Raw genomic sequence first — 16,026 nt, forward strand, 5'->3', positions numbered from 1 at the left:
ATGTCTAGTAAAAACCACAATCCACTATTAAACAGCTATAAAATACTTTGCTGTCTTCCCATTTCAAAAGCTCCCATAGTATAAATAGTGGTCAAAAGTTCAGTGAACTGTCTTGTAGTCTGGTGTTCCATTCAAACCCTGCTATTTCCAGAGAGCCTCCTGACACCGTATCTAATTTCTAAAATGAATATGCTTTAATTTTCCTTCTTCATGCATTGTGCTTTTTCCTCATTTAAAACAGCAACAGCCTCTGGCAGTAAAGGACATCACATTTCTGTGTGAGATGAAGCTTTTTCCCCCCCTTATATGCGGGAGAATGGCATGGGTCAAGGGAGAAAAAATATATGCAAAAAACATCACACCCCACTGACCCCAGTATATTTTACATTACAATTTTGCCATTTCCAATATAGGTTCATTTTGCAGTGGACCATATCAGCCATATTTCAGGATTTACAAAAAAAGAAGAAAAAAAAAAAGCATTCAGTACCTGGAGCATTGTCTGCATACAGTATGTCCTAATGCAATATATGAATTGTCTTATTAATGTGTAGTGTAGCTTGCAGAGAACACACACACATGCAGGGAATACTTATGCATGCCGGGGAGGCAGCACAGGTGTACCTATTATGGATTTGTATATACATTCAATTATATCTGCAGATAATGCGCAAGTGCATTTTTGAGTCTTAAAAACCAGACTGCTGTATGCGGCAGGTGAAACCCCTGAAATCAGGGGGATTTTCAGGGGGGAGGGGGTTTTGCCATATAAGCCTTCCTCCCCTGAGCCATTAAAGTCCCCATAATGGCGCACCTGACACAGGTTCAGCCGTCTAAGCTGAGGTTGCCATGCTTTCAGTGGGCAACAAAAGTAGCTTTATCCCCAGGCATACATTAAAAGGCCTACTCCCACCTCTTAGCACAGGCAGAGATAATTCAGAGCTGGATTTGAAAGGTACAGAAGGTTCTGGTAGCTTCTCAGCACTTTGTAGCCACCCTTTACCCTTAAGTGTTTTAACAAAGTTCAGCTGTGACCACAGGCTCACAGATTAATTTAGCTGGAACACCTGAAGCCTGCATGAATACTGCTGGGTTGTCCGAAACTGTGGCAGCGGAGGAGAACATACACCTTCGGTTCTCCCAACCCTCCATCCAATTCCAGACACACCAGGAAAGGGATGAAGCAGAAAAACATGGGGCAATCCCTGTTTTAATCAGGGGTAAACCCCACATGCTCAACAGGAGCATTGCTTGACTGAAGACCATAACAATTTTGACTTCATATACTGCAAAGACCATAATATTCACAGAACTAGCACATCTGACCATTACAAACAAAATCATCATCCACTATTTTGACAGAAAATCAAAGAAGTCTGGCTTTCTTAAGAAGTACCAAGTCCCATAAAATCTTACTGCTATCTACAGATGATCAGCTAGGTGAAGACTCATGAGAGAGGCATTACATGCATACAGGTGTCTAAAGGTTAAACATGCCAACAAAGCAGACTCAAGTAATGGGGTAGAGGTAGAGGGACAAAAAAGTTAAGAAATTAGGTTCTTGCCATGCAACAGAATCACCATCTTTCACATCAAGCAGCTACCCCACCTTGCAACTGCCACAAACCAAAGCAACTTCAGGTGCTACAACCATCATTCTCTGCTCACCATCTCAAAAAGAAAAACAACCCTGAAGCACTGTCATGCTACAAAACTTTAAGACTTTAGGAATAACAGAAGGACTTACCTGAAGCTCAGGGTAGCCCAAGACAAGGAAACCCCACATGGTTGGATGGAGGTGTTCAGAACAAAGGTGAAGCAGTGTGCCCCAAGAGCAAACAGAAGCTCAAACCATGGTGGGAAGAGCTCCACAGGTGTTTGGGATACACTAATTAACTCCCATTAGCTCATTGGTTGCAATTACTCTATGTCCATACCCTGCCAGCTTAGCTCCCCAAGCCCTGACTCAGCATACCCCAAATCCTGGCATGGATCTGCTTCTGAGGTAGACAAAGCTGCTTTAGGTTTTTTCAAAGTCCTGGCCAGGGCACTACGGGAAAGGGGGTTTCCTTTAACAGGAGGCAGCTGGGAGCCTTTAGACCCTGGGAATTGGAGGAGGGGACAGTCTGCAAAAAAGGAACATAAATGCAATTGCAAAAGTAATATGGTTTTGTCAAATGGAAAGGGTAAAACATGCAATATTTTCTTCAGCTGTTAGCTCTCTTAAATGTCAGGGAGAAGCATCCTGTTGCCTGGCAAGTTGTGGACTGGGGCTGAACAGGTTTGCTTGCTTATTGTCAGCATTTACCTGAACTGTTTTTTAATAAAAGCCTTTGAATTAAAAAATCTCCTGCCTGAGACGAGGTATTGAGAGCCTGGCTGGGAGCCCTTCAGAGTTGCTGAGCTACTTAGTGGCAGTCAGTTGCATCCCTGGTGTATCCTGTTCCTTCATAACTGCAAATCCCCTCCACGATGCTCTGTGCAGGACCTGCTTTTCTGTAAGCGGTTATTAGATAGGAACCTAAGGGTGGTGTTTACACCTCTATGGTCTCAAGAATTTCAGTATCTCTCTGGAAAACATTGCGGTGTTTCAAGTGGCCAATTTGAGCAAGCTAGGTGTGGCTGAGGGTAGAACTTGGTCCTTTCTATATTCATCTAGGGCTTTGAACTTATCAAAATGAACCTTGATTTCATAAAATAATAATAATAATAATAATAATGTTCCCTTTGGCTTCAGAGTACCAGTTCCATCAAAGTACTGACTATTGAAAGTTCAACTGCTAATGGCAAGCTATTTTGAAAAGGGAAAAGTCTGGAGGCAAATTATGAGGCAAAGAATAGATATTAATCATTTTTAAAGTCATTCTGTCTCAGGCATTATTTTCCTTTTCTTTCATTATTCATGATGAGTTTTTTGCTTCAAGGCCAAGTGAATTCATAGGGCCTGACCCATCCAAACACAACCATGGCTGTCTGAACAATGCAGCCCAGCTGAGTCTACAAATTAAAAATAAAAAAGAGTCCAAACGGAAAGAAAGGGGGGAAAAAAGATTATTTTAAACAGTGGATCTAAACACATATAAAAGTCTCCTTCTGGTCAGTTCATTTCCCAGTACTTGGTTCACTGTGGTCTCATCCCATCCAGCCTGGTGGGGGATCTGTGGTATGGGAGCCCCAACAAGGAACTAATTTTGTTTGCTGTTTCTCTGACCCTACCACTCTGGCCTCTAAAGCCAGCTTGGTGGTGTCAAGCCTTTTTCAGTCCAGGGAAGGCCTCTTACCTTTCCTTTTTAGCTTTATTCCAGAGCTAATGGACACTCAGTAGCTTCACTCATAATTTGGGTAACATGCACTGCCTTTTGCTGCTGCAGGGCATGAGCAGACACCACAAGGGGCTGAGCCATTTACAGTGTGCTCTGATAAGAAATTAAAGGGCTTGGGGGGGGAAATCTCAATCCAGGAGAGGTGGGGGTTTTCCCCAGAAAAAACTGCCTCAGGAGAGATTTTCCCATTTTGGGTTGTGGAGATCACCCAGACTGCTGCAGGTAGGCTCATGTGTTAGGACGCAGATGGACACCATGTCTGCGGCAACTTCCTCTTGCCAGAGGATGCGGGCAGCCAGAAAGAAGCTTTCAGAGCAGAAGCAATAACAATTCAGTGACAATGGACCCATCCCCTCCTCCTCCAGTAATTCTCAGCATCCCCAAGTAGCCCCATCTTTGTATGCTGCCAAAGAAAAATGGCAACTCAGAGTTCCCTTTGCTTCAAGGGAAAAGAACCCAACAATATTACTTTGGTATATTTATATTTGTAACCACGTTCCCTGGAAGATAGGAGCTTGCAATGGAATATCTTTGGCAACCTTGAAGGTAAATGGTGTACTCTGCCCGCTCTGAAATAAACTCAGCAACCTCACCCAGACTCCACAGATGGGTGCATCTGCAGAACACACTGTTAATAATTAATGTAATTGTATAAACTCCTAGATATATAAATACACAGACAGATCCTCACATTTTGCCTGCTTCTCTGTAACAAATACCCAAACTGAAACAAATTTAACAAGATACATTACACAAATCTGCAGACAGAAGTTGTATCAAAATTTTAACTATCTTCAGCAAGAAAGCGCTTCTATTTCCAGTAACGCTGGCAGCATATACTGTAGCTAGGCAGCCGCATTTATTTTCAATTATCATTTTTGCCTTTTTATACAGCATAATGAAATGCCTGGTAAATTATACATTTTTGTAAAACACAAACTTGTCTCTTTATTTGCAGCTCAAGTCTTGCAGTATCGTTTTGTCTGCATTAGTTCTAGCTCTTTATGAAGGGCCAATTACTTTCCTTAGCTGTAACATGCAGAGTGTGATATCTTACTCGCCAGTCCTTGCTGAGATGCAGCCTGGTACAGAGTGACCACATCTAAGGCTCAGACCTTAGGAGAAAAGGGCAAAGAGTCCCAGTGGCCTGATTACCATATCATCACCCATACTCATTTCCTCTATCTCCAATACTCAAGATTTTAAATCCACCCCTCGCTAAACAAAAGCAGATTTTTTAGGGAAAAAAAATGTGTATAGCTGCTCCCCCCGGTCTCCCTTTAGAAAGATGCTGTCATGGCAGATGGATTTCAATATGCCGTCTCCCAAATCTTAAGCAACTCTGAAAATATAAAGTTCACTTATACCAATGGGCCATATATTTCTACACCTCTTGATTCCCTGTCTCTTTAACTGGCACTTTGAACTAGTGAACACCTCTTTAATCTTGCCCCATTATCATCCTAATAGTAACTCCCGATATTCATAAATGTCTAGCAAGACTTTCAGCTATTTGGTATGAAGAAGAAATATCCAGCTAAATTGAGAAGATTACCACATCACTACATAAATCAGTGACAGGCTGCGTGTTATTACAGTTGATTTTTGTTGACAGTTGGCTGTAGACAGTTGTGTTTCGAATGCCTTTTTTCACTGGGAAATTAAACAAAATTCCATGAAAAATGCAGCCCTCCAGTTCAAAAATTGTAAATCCAAAATTAGCATTTCATACTTTAAAAGGTAGCACAGCACAATTTTCCATTGAAAGGTCTGTACAGTTGTCACAAATGGGTGCTTCACACATGACACTAATGCTACTGATGCCTTTTAAGAAAGCCACCTTTCTCTGATATTATTTTCTTCTCCTAATAATCTGCATACACTATAGTTCATCCCTATGGAAAAGAAAGAGAGCTCACTTACTTATCTCTCATATGGGAGCATTATGCTTTCAGCAATTCAGACAGGCTGGATGGGAGGGGGGTGGGTTGCCGAATCCTCTGTGATAAGAGGGAGCGAATTGTGGCCAGTGAAAGGTTAATCTTCTCTCTCCAAGTCCCTCCTTCCGTCTCAGCATAACCTGGAGAGCAAAGAAAAGGTGAGACTTATGAAGTGAAAAGACACAGGGGCACAAAACACTGTTCCTACTGGATTGTGTAGCACTTAATTTACAACGGCCACACATGACCTAATTAACAAAAAGCCATTGCTAAAAGTCAGGAAAGCAGCTTGGGTGATACCAGAACTTGCAAAAGGAGTTTCTGCTTCCAGAAGCTGCTGATCTGCAGGTTTTTGGCTCAGATATTGCCCACTGCTAAGCCAATTCTTTAGGGACTTTGGTGTCAGCAAGTCACCCAAGCAGCAGCAGTTGAGACAGAGCACCTTCCAGTTCCCAAAACAGATCCCTGACATTGGCTGTGTCTTGGATGTTAGCTCAGAGAACACCACCACCACCACCACCACAAGAAGTTTACAATTTTGGCTACACATAACACAGTGTATGGAGGCAGAGAACTGTGATGCTCACTCCTGGGCACGGGGACAAACACATAATGCAGTTTGTCAGCCAGAAGATGTTGCACGAGTATTCATGCAAATACTTTGCTAGCAGCTAACTGGCTTCTGGCTACAGAGAGTCCGACATCCTCTGGTCAAAACTACTGGGTTGAAAACCAGATCACCAGCCAACTGCGTCTGGTTCATTTTCCCCTGTGTTCAGGGGCAGAGGCGTAAGGCCATAGGGACAATGGCACTTGCAAAGTATTGTCCCTTCTCCCAGCCCTGTCCTCAAAGGGGAGCTAAGGATGGTGAGTCCACCTGGAGATCTCTGAGCCGGGTAACCCCACTGCTTGTAACTGAGAGGAAAATATGTTCATAGGAGCCACTGCCGATAAAATTATTTCAGTTGATATTGAAATGGCTTCATCTGACTTCATCATCAGGCATTTTAAATCAGTGCCTCTCTCTTCTTTGCTCATGGCTGGGTCAAGGTTTAGCTTTTACAGCATGTGCCAAAACTTTCCCTGGTGTAACTGCTGACAGAACCAGACAGGATACCCATAACAGCCTGGCCCAAATCATCCATGACAGGGGCAAGGTACGTCACCCATACAAAAAAGCTCTTGATGCTCTACTAGTGGTTAGGTTTGCACTCAATTACAGGCAAAGACTAAATGAATTGAGTCAAATAATCAAAGTGAGGTACTGGTTGCTTACCAGTTATTCTGCTGGGGAAAAAGGACCTGGCCAAGAGGGGTGGAAAATGGCAACATGAGAGATAACAGTGAATATGATGGACCAATCCTGTGTTTTCTGTTGGAGAGAGGTTGGAAATAGGCCTAAGCTTTGCTGTTGAGTGAGCTGCAGCCTCTACGGAGTGACTGAATGGTTTAAGGCAGCACTTGTTCAACACTGGAAATATTTATACTTAAGACCTGTATGGAATATCATAAAAAGGATTATGCCACTAATATATTATGTTCTAACTCTGTGTGCACATTTAATATCTTAGTATCTGATTTCCAATGAATATTTCTTGCAAATTTTCAAAACACACAAGAGGCGACCTCCCATTTCTGCTTGGGACCAGCTCCTCAGGAAAGTGAGACACAGACCAAACTTGCAGTGTGAAGGAGCATAGTCCACAGGGAAAACACAATTTCCCAATGAAAAAATGCCCAACACAAACATAAAGCAGCAAAAACAAAAGCAGATTTTAAGTACAAAGCTGCCCATTCTGATAAAGATGGGAAACCAAAGTGCATGATCACTGGGGAGAAGAGGCCAAGCTGAATGAGACGTTATTGCCAAGAATAACACTTGAAATGATGTCTGACAAGAACTGCAATTACAGGCAGAAGGTGACTCAGTTTGTATACACAGACAGGTATTTTTTGTTACATGAAAAGCCTGAGAAGCATGGCATCTACCTGCGCCTTCAGAGACTAGACAGTTTGCTCACTCCATGCTCATGCAAGGGGAAAACGGAAAGGCTGATCGAGAGGAGGGAGATTTGGGGGCACACATACACCTTCACCCCGACTACAGGAAGGCATCGCAGGTGCCAGAGGCTGATGAAGGAGACTCGAGGGCTTTGCTTGAGGAGGAGCTCAGTGACAAATCTCAGTTGCAGCAAAGCTGATATTGTGCCAAGGCATCCTACTGCATCAAACATTCTCACAAAATAAGTCAGCAAACTCACACAAAGGACATGTCAACAGCTGAAATGATCTTTAAACAGAGAAGATGAGGCAATCTGCAGCGGTGGCGGTGGGAGCAGGTAAAGAAAAGGAAGTGTGGGAAGGCTGGCTGGCAGTCATGGCAGAGCATGTCACTCCAAAGAGCCTGCACAGCTTTAGAAACAGAAAGTCTTCTCCTGCCGTTGCCTGACGTGCAATTCTTTAAAACTTTTGTTTCTCGAAAACTTTTGGGTTTGGCACCCCTACAGACATTGTGTAAAGGGAAGAGTCACTGGGTTTCAGCGAATGCAATGGGTGCAGGCAACCCCTCCACTCATCTGGCGTCATTTTCTGCGTAGCCCAGGTGATTACATCTCAACAGTAATTTTTGTACCGAACCCAGTAAGATGTGATGAAATCACAGTACTTATTTCACAAAGAGATCCAGCTTCGACTAAAAGATTGTGCTTAGCTTTGGATCGTAAGCCCGGAGATGTCATAAGAACAAGTCAATTATTCCACAAATGAAGGGAAAGACTTCACAAATTTTAGCTGAACTAAGTAAAGAAGAGAAATCTGTAAACCATCAAATGGTGCGTCTGTTTATAATTATTATCATGCAAGAAATATAATGTTAGTTGAGCAACATAATTCTTTTTGTGTTTTGGGATTTCCTACTTTGCATCTTTTTGCCTACAGATCTAGATCTCCAGAGCAGATTTTTTTTTTTCCTGGTGCCGCATATAAATGCCTCTTGACAGGAAATTTTTCCTTTCGAAGTATTGTTCATGTGGCTGTATTTAGAAAATGCAGTTCAAATACTGTTCTTCGCTTTGTTCTTACAAGTTGTGAGTAATATGCAGAATCATTCACATGGCGAGAGCTGCGCTCATGACAAGAGTCTTGAAATAATGACAGCTGGCCGTCGCTCACAAGGGCTTGAGTATTGCAGTCTCTCCTGGCTCCAGGTTCATCAGCATTAGCAGCTGAAGCTGGATTTAACTGCTGGACAAATAACAGAGGTATGAAGGCTTAGTGCACTGCCTTGAGTTGAGGTACCCAGAAAACTCCTCAGGAAAAAATGAATTTATAAAATATCCTAAGGGATATGAGAATCAGAGCTGAAATTTAGTATTTTCCAACTGCTCTCACCCTTCCTCCTGGGACTGCCATTGATATTTGATCACTTTCCTCATTTACAAATGCTGTCATCTCACCATTCTCCTTCTACTCCGTATCATTAATACAAATCTGGAAACAATGGCTTTCTCACTGCTAAAACATTGCAACATCCCACTATTTGTTTCCTCTTCTAAAACAGATCATTCATTATAACCCGTATCCCCCAAAGAATTTTATCACTTGAAACCTGTTTGCAGTGAATCTAAAGTAGCTAGGAAATCATCTTCTCAGAAATTCCTGCGTATGCTGGAGCCGACTTCTCCTGGAAGCCCAATAAAGTGCCGAGTCCCTCTGCAGGCAATATCCATTTTTCTTCTTTCTGATACAGTCTCCAGCAGTAACCCCTGCAGCTGTGCACAATCCATTTTTTTTCTGCTGAAATTCACTGCTCAGCTACGTTAGCTCTTGTACCCACTTCATCCAGAAGAGTTGTGATAATTGCTTCCTTGCTTCATCGTTCCCACCACCTCCATGCTTATCACAGAGGTCAGCTTTTCTTTTATCTCTTCCATAACCAACTCGTTATTTGCTGCTTTCTCTTGCAAAGGACAGGCTGCTGCTCCCTGCCTCCTGCCCCAGTCCAGTTTTCATGGTGTTTGTGCATCTCATTTGAACATTTCTTCCAAAAAGGACATCTCTACCTGAGTTTCAGCATTTGAATGTAGTACTTTACTTTGTTTTCTGGGGTGCCCAGCAGCAGCAGAGGGTTTAGGTAAACCTGACCTGTGTGATGGAGTATCACCAAAACAGGTATACCTGCAGTTTGAGAGCTGTGTGACCAGGGAATTTCCCAAAAGATCTGTGCAGTGATTAGGATCGTATTTTTTCTAATAAACTGAATAGATGTAACATGCTGACTGCTTTTTACTTCAGGAAGGCTACACAACTTAGTAGCATTAAAATACATTAAAGATAAGGCTTGGGACCCAAGCTGCCTAACTGCTGCTGAAATATGCTGAATGTAAAACAAAATATTGTAGAAAACATTCTATGCTGCTAACGGTGAAGATAGCTATAGCTATGCAATATTTTCTGTTGGGGAAGCTCAGACCAGGTCTTCCCTTGGAACTATTCAGAGTCAAGAATAAACTCCAATGTCAGTAAATGCATGGGTGAAAATTCAAAGTGCAGGAAAGGGCAACCACCCCTCACTCTTTTACAAGTCACCAAACTATCTAAATATCATTGGAGACACTTTTTAAAAAGATGTAGATGATCAAACTGCTACAGAATTGATGAGGACTTTTTCTTGGGACATACAGGTTTTGGAAGTAACAGCAAATTCTGGACAACTGAGACACAGGTAATAAGGTCTGGAAAGCGCAGGCAGGAATGACCTTACTAAAATCAGCCTCAAAGTGTTGCTCACAAATTATCACCAAAGCACTGTGAGAGGAGTGCAGACAGGGCAACTTTTGCAGAGATACTAACGACACTTCCAGGGGCTTTCAGTGCATATAATGTACCTGTTTCCCTATTTGAAAATGTGCCTCTTCATGTAAAACAAGATCTTCACGTTTTCTAAATATCACATCCACTCATGTGAAATATCTCTTTTGCTTAGGTGAACCAGCCATCGAGCAGTGGTGATGCTGTCTGGAAATACAGGCGTTTTCTGGAAATACAGCTGTTTCCAGCTTTTCAACCCATATCAGTGCAATGCAGTTGAACTTCCTAATCAATTCTAATCTATTACAATATTAACAACAACACTGACCATGCATGCATACATACATACAATACATAAAAAATGCTTAATGCTAGTGGGAACCCCACACAGGCTGGGTGGGCACACACTCAGCACACCAGGACAAAACAGTATGGCTTCATCCTGAGGCCACCAGTCAGCAGGAGAGGTAGAGTCCAGTTGCACGTCTGCCACCAGCCAACCCAGCAATTCTGAGTCACTTTGCTTTTTTTTCCTCCCTCCCACCATTGTCTACCTAAATGTCAATTTCTGTGAGACAGGAAATGTTTTTCTTCAATAGGGTGTGCACTGTTGCTGCCACGGTGAGACTTGTGTCATACCTGGGACCTTGAGTTACCGTGGTAAAAAATCAAGCAGAACTAGCTGGCAGGTGAGAAGCAGCACCTCTTGACCACAGCAAAAATGTTCTGATTTCAGAGGTGGCTTGTTTTAATCCAAGAGAGCAAAATATGTTTGGGTATCATCCAATTTGAGCATCCCTTATCTCAATTTCTTAAGATGAGTGAAAAGGCAGCCTGTGACCATGGTGAGGAATTTGGGTTTTGCAAATTACTTTATTTCTTTGTCCAAGAGAGCAAGTTGGGGGCCATCTTTTCACAAAAGGTCCATGAGCACGCCAGCTGCCTCTCACTTCTCATTTTGCTTCTAAAAAGCAAACTGTAGACCACGCAATGCCACACAACATTAACATGCAGAGTCTCCTGAGCCCAGCAGGACCTCAGCCAATGCCATTTGAGTAGCAGATAGATGCCAAAAAAATCTGAAGACCTACTGGGGAGTGTGATGACCACTCCACATCTAACACCTGCAACATGGGGCCTGGTGGAGAGCCCCACGGCCAGCTCAAAAGCACAGCCAGCAGCCCTGGCAGCAGTTCTTCTGCCATGTCATGTCCCTGTTCATCCCCAGCATGGAGGGGACATTCAAGGCCGTCTCTAAGGGACAAAACACTTTGAACATAAACATCTTCTTGCATAGGTCCCATAGGGCAACTTGTGCCAATGCAGCATGAACTGCCCCACAGCCAGTGGCAGCAGGGATGTGACAGGGGATGTAGCTCATTGCTTCTTGAAGGAAGAGCTACCAGCCATGTGCCCAGGGCAAGAGCACACCCCACCAAGCTGCTGCTGTGCCTGGGGACAGCTGAGCCCAGCCTGGCCAGGATGTCCCCATGGAGCTCCTGCCTCCCAAGCCTCAAATCAGCTGGGCTTAGCACATTTGCAAGGCCCCATCATGCCAAAATTACTATTTTACACTTCACATGAGTGGACATGAAGAAGCCCCTCTTCTTCCCCATGTGCTTACTACTTGATACCTGTTTCTGCCTCTGAAACCTGTTGGTATTGCTTAATGCAGCTGTCCCTGCGGATGTGAGCAGGGTGTGTGTTCAACTTCTCATCTGAAATATTTGCATGAGCGGCTGGTTTCCTTTCTGCCCTGCTGGGGAGAGGAGTATCTTTCTCTCACTTCTCTATTTTGTCGTGATCTATAGAAGTAAGTTCAAAAGGGCAGGAACAAGGGTCTGACATCCTGATGCGTTGACTCACCCTCATGAAAAGTTACTGGTGTCAGTACTTCTACAGCTGCTTGCTTCCCCCTCAGCCTCTTTAATTTCTGTTCCTTTACCATACTTGACAATAAACAATAATGAGCTTTTACGTTCCCTTACTTTGTATCTCACAGTCACAGGAAAACATACACATACCCATACCTATATAAATACACACACAGAGGCAATTTATCAGTTAACTTCTGGGGGAAAAAAATGATGTATCTGCTCTGAAGATATGTGTAGATTGTGGCCTTCAGCCTTACTGGCTTTTAAAAAGCTAGCGATAATAGATATTGTAATAGCTTTTACCAGATTAACATAAAAACTTTGGTGCTGAAGAGCTTTTTCTTCCTCTTTTTCTGTCAAAGACTGTGGTCTGCTCTCTACATTTGTCAGCCCAATAAAAGTTGTGTTATGCATGGTACCTTAAATTCCCCATTCTCCAGCACAGCGCAATCTGTCTCTGTGTACCACAGTCCCAGCCTTCACGTCTGAGTACCTATAAAGAGATTGCCAAGTAAAATGTTGTGAACGCTGCTCTCTATTCTCACTCACTAAAACTTTGTTGAATTTGCCTAGTTTTACACCTATTATAGCTGAAAGACTGTTTTCTTCTCTCCTGCAGAGCTGTGGAAGTAGCAAAGATAGTGGAGAAGGAAAATCTTCAGCCCAGCTCACCACTTTCTCTCTTTAAACTGCCGAACAGAACTATTAAGGTCTCAGAGTTTTATTTTTCTCTGGTTTAAGTTTGGTGGAGGACTTTTGTTTGGGGTTATTTTGTTTTTTGGTTGTTTTTTGGGTTGTTTTTTTTTTTTGTTTTATTTTTTTTTATCACTGGCTACCACAACTCAAAAGCGTCTCATCTGTATCAGCAGCTTTAAGCACACTGATAATGCAGATTTCCAGGCAAGATACTCTGAGTGAGCCTTCTGTATGGTTTTCTTATAACACCAAGAGCACAGAAAATTGTAATGTAACAATTGACTTCATTCTCTCGTTTGAGTTTTCATTTTCCCCAATTGGGGGGGGTGGGGGTGGGCGGGAAGAGAGAAAAGAAAAGAAAAAAGAAACACAATTTTTATTGCATGGAAAAAGCCTGAGGGCAATGAACTAAATTCAGCACTAACTTGCAAAGGCAGATTTTAAAGTTGCAAAATCAGAACATATTTTGGCCCAATATTTTGTTTCAGTGTTTGGCTCAATGGAGAAACCAGGACATGTTTTTTCCTGCCTGGGCATTATTGTTAAAATGAAAAATGAGTTTTCATAGACAGAAAAGTATCATTGCTGCAAGCAAGCATGAACAATGCTAAATCTCGGTCATGCGTAAAACCCAAGAAGTGGCCAAAAAAGCGCTTTTCTGAGAAAGCTGGCAATCCTCATTTTGGAAAGTTGTGCGATACCCCACGCCAGCTTGCTTTACCAGCACCGTCTGTGGAAATTGCTCTCCTTGAAACAATGTCTACCTAATTTGTAGCAGTTAATAACTAAGGACATATAATTTTAAACCTCAGCAACACTTTGCTAGTTCCTGCTTTTAATTAAACCTGACTCATAACAATGCTGGAAGTGGCAATTTGATAGGGGCGATGCTGAGCAGGGCCAGCAGCAGTGGTGTTATCCCGTGTGTGCTGGCATGGGCGTGCCTGGCAGGACCCCTATACTCTTCCCCTAAGTATGCATATTAATTCAGAGTCCTGTCAATCAGGGCTTGTTACTATGGTAGTGGTGGGCCTGAACTAATCAAGACCACTCACCCCTCTCTGTGAGTACAAGCAAAGAAACCCGTGGTCAGAATCCAGCCACAGAGCTCCTCTGGACCAAAGGAGCAGGAAAAGCATGTGATAGGAAGTTAATAATGTGTCAAAATGCATGTTAACTAATGAGATTTTTTAAATCATAGCTTTTTCTTGCACCATAACAGGTACGTGAGTGGCAGGAGGACTGGTCACAGGTGGAATGGGCAGGTACCACCTCCTTGCTTCCTGGCACGGCCATTACTTCCCCCTTTACAACCCTTATACATCCTCAATCAGGCCAGGAAATAAAAAGTCCTACATGTTACAATGCATCCCGAATATATTGTGTAACAGCAGCTTGGACATCATTCAGGCATTAAAGCAGAGATTTTTGTGGGCCTAAAGCAGATCCAAGCACCTTACTACCATTTGAGCCTCTATGTAGGAAAATCCAGAGCAGTTTTGACTGAAGGTCCACAGCCATCAAACCTCCATTTCACAGGAGGAGGCTGAGTTTCGTCGTGCAGAGTCTCGAGGCAATTCTCTATCTGCTTCTGAACTTGTTTTTCAATTGCGGTATGTCTCTGTCCATGTGCCATTAAGAGCTCGATTCTTTTATTCGCCCCCCCCCTGCCTTTTTAAAACATCATGTTTATGCAAGTGGACAGGAGGCTCTCATATCTGGGTCACACATTTGCTGGAGGTCATTGAAAGGCTACAAAATGGAGCATGCCTAATTCTGCTATTTCAGAAGTTTTCTCACATGTACTCAAGACAATTATGCCTGTTAAGTGAGTTCATTAAATTTCAGAAATCCTTTGAAATTCTGACATACCAAAAAAATATGCTGAACTCCTTCTATTTCTTCTAACGCCTCCTATAAACGCTCTAATCCGAGGAGGTGCTGGGGACTGGAGCTTGGCTGTCTGTGACGTGGCCAATGTATTAAGCATGTCCTGTCTCTACTGCAAGCTGAATAAACTGAGTAAATAAAACAGAGCACTAAGGTCCATCAGGCGACCTTTTGCAGCATCGCTGTCATTGGCCCAAGCGCGACTCCACTGAGAATAATTGAGAGACACAGGATAAATGTCACCGATGCTCTTTAAGAGCTGTGGGGTTTGCGACATGATGGGACATGCAAGGCATTTCCAGGGCTGAGAACTGGCTCAGTGCTGAGCTGTGAACTTCAGGGATGCAGGAATAAAGTGAAGGCAGGCTTCACACATCCTTGTCAGTCTGCACTGCTCTTGGGGCTGCTGCATGGGACATCCTGGTCTCTGCCTTCCCAAAGGACCATGGGGACTGCAGAAGGATATTTCTTAGGCTAAGCCACATGTGGAGAAAGAGGGCACAACCGAGCCATGGAGCACAGGTGGAACCATCCCATTGGGAAGTAGCTTTTCCCACAAAGAAATGTCCTGATATTCAGAGGTGCTGAGCAGCAATAAGCACCTCTGAGTAAATAGGAGCTGTGGGTGCCCAGTCATTGCAATTACATCCCACAAACACTTAGGTGCCTCACACTATAACCACATATGAACACCTTCTTGTTAGGAGTTCTGCACTGCATGCAAACAACAATTGATGGTTTATTGTTGCAATGTAAATAACGCACAAACACCAGGTCATGGGATTGGTTTGGCATAAAAAAGTTCTATGAACCTACAAAAAAGACCCCTCTAAAACATCACTTAGGGTAGCATGCTTCTGAGCAGCACTGTCAGTTCTGGGAAACTCTGTATATCCACCATAGCAATCTGGAAATCAAAATGTACACAAGATAATAGCTCATTAAGAAGTGTTTCTTTTCGGTGGGTAAGAGAGCATTTATCATAGCTGGCCCACACCAACAATCAGCTTTGGACAGAAGCCACCTTTACTAATGAATGGGAGGGAGCAGTTTTTAATCTCTCTGAGATCTCTTATCAATTGATTTTGGATGATGTATGGTAGGTTTTATTCTCCAAGAATTACGATATTCCTCAAGTGCCAGCAGAGCCCCAATATTTTTTTGGTAAGACTTTGCCTCCTGACACTATGTCATTTTGTCTTGACACCATAGCAGTCTCCCTTCAGACTCTGCTATTGTCTCACGTTATGCTTGTCTCCCTGTACTTGTATTGTTCTGTCTTCCCTGTGATCACACTAACTCAGATTTAAACAAAGTGGGGGTGGGGGGATAAAACAGCTGATCCCTTTGATTAATTTGAGCCACAAAATATTAAACAAGATGGTTTGCATTTCTGTAATTGCTGATATTGTGAGAATTAACCCTCCTAGATTTATTATGTTTATTCCGCACTCACCCAAGAGTCATGTAAAGCCCTTGAATGCTACCTGC

The 16,026-nt window shown here is 43.0% G+C and overlaps 1 long non-coding RNA gene across 12 annotated transcripts in view; it reads right to left on the reverse strand.

The window, feature by feature from the left end:
* LOC129737253 (uncharacterized) overlaps window positions 1-16,026 on the reverse strand; it is a 229,998-nt gene that overhangs the window by 143,251 nt on the left and 70,721 nt on the right. For 10 of the 12 annotated variants that reach the window (XR_008734923.1, XR_008734922.1, XR_008734925.1 and 7 more), the window contains 2 exons: window positions 12,369-12,442; window positions 5,247-5,403 (listed from right to left, as the gene is read on the reverse strand). This is a non-coding gene — a long non-coding RNA (uncharacterized LOC129737253). The remainder of the gene's footprint in view (window positions 1-5,246; window positions 5,404-12,368; window positions 12,443-16,026) is intronic. The other 2 variants (XR_008734921.1, XR_008734924.1) reach the window with 1 other exon arrangement.

The sequence above is a fragment of the Falco cherrug genome, chromosome 13, assembly GCF_023634085.1.
Source record: "Falco cherrug isolate bFalChe1 chromosome 13, bFalChe1.pri, whole genome shotgun sequence".
Taxonomy (NCBI): Eukaryota; Metazoa; Chordata; class Aves; order Falconiformes; family Falconidae; genus Falco; species Falco cherrug.